The sequence below is a fragment of the Protobothrops mucrosquamatus genome, unplaced genomic scaffold (genome assembly GCF_001527695.2).
Source record: "Protobothrops mucrosquamatus isolate PMUCROS unplaced genomic scaffold, P.Mucros_1.0 scaffold_142, whole genome shotgun sequence".
Classification (NCBI taxonomy): Eukaryota; Metazoa; Chordata; class Lepidosauria; order Squamata; family Viperidae; genus Protobothrops; species Protobothrops mucrosquamatus.
Genome location: NW_015386218.1, coordinates 283,637 through 284,922, shown reverse-complemented (window position 1 = coordinate 284,922; position 1,286 = coordinate 283,637). Strand labels below are relative to the sequence as shown.

The following is a 1,286-nucleotide window of genomic DNA, read 5'->3' as shown; positions in this document are numbered from 1 at the left end:
TTTGCTTGCAGCACTCATCTTTCTTCCCATAAAAGGATCCACACAAGGGAGAAGCCGTTTAAATGCATGGAGTGTGGAAAGACGTTTATTTGGAACAGTCATCTTACTGCCCATAAAAGGATCCACACAGGGGAGAAGCCATTTAAATGCATTGAGTGTGGAAAGACCTTTGCTCGGAGCACTCAGCTTTCTTCCCATAACAAGATCCACACAGGGGAGAAACCATACAAATGTATGGAGTGTGGAAGGACCTTTGGTCAGAGCAGCCATCTTATCTCTCATAAAAGGATCCACACAGGGGAGAAGCCATTTAAATGCATCGAGTGTGGAAAGACCTTTGCTCGGAGCACTCAGCTTTCTTCCCATAACAAGATCCACACAGGGGAGAAACCATACAAATGTATGGAGTGTGGAAGGACCTTTGGTCAGAGCAGCCATCTTACCTCTCATAAAAGGATCCACACAGGGGAGAAGCCATTTAAATGCATCGAGTGTGGAAAGACATTTAGTCGTAATGATCTTCTTACTATCCATCAAAGGATTCATACAGGAGAGAAACCATATAAATGCATGGAGTGTGGAAAGATCTTTATTTCGAAGCGTCATCTTACTGTCCATCAAAGAATCCACACAGGGGAGAAGCCATATAAATGCATGGTGTGTGGAAAGACCTTTGCACAAAGCGCTCATCTTTATTCCCATAATAAGATCCACACAGGGGAGAAGCCATTCAAATGTATGGAGTGTGGAAAGACCTTTGTTCAGAGCACTCATCTTTCCTCCCATAGCAAGATTCACACGGGGAGAAGTCATATAAATGCATAGATCGTGGAAAGGCCTTTGGTCAGAGCAGCCATCTTACCTCCCACAAGAGGATCCAAACGGGAGAAGCCATTTAAATGCATGGAGAATAGAAAGACCTTTGCTCAGGCAAGTGGACTTACTTCCCATAAAAAAGATCCACACCGGAGAAGCCATTTAAATACATGGAATTTGGAAAGAGCTTTGCTCAGGCCGGTTGTCTTACTTGCATAAATGGATCCACACAGAGGAGAAGCCATTTAAATGCATGGAGTGTGGAAAGACTTTTGCTCAGGCCAGTGGTCTTCCCATAAAAAGATCCACATAAGGGCGAATCAATGTAAGTGAATGGAGTGTTGAAAGAGCTTTGCTCAAAGCAACAGTCTTACTTTCCATAAAAGGATACACACAGGAGAAGACATTTAAATTAATGAAGAGTGGAAAGAGTTCTACTCGAAGCGGTCACCTTAGTTCCCATAGTGAAA

At 43.3% G+C, this 1,286-nt stretch overlaps 1 protein-coding gene and 1 pseudogene across 1 annotated transcript in view; one reads left to right on the top strand and one right to left on the bottom strand.

Annotated features, from left to right (window-relative positions):
* The window catches only part of LOC107289956, a 68,481-nt pseudogene extending 67,584 nt beyond the window's left edge, over nt 1–897 (top strand).
* The window catches only part of LOC114922759, a 360,999-nt gene that overhangs the window by 101,290 nt on the left and 258,423 nt on the right, over nt 1–1,286 (bottom strand). The gene's annotated exons all lie outside the window — the stretch shown is intronic.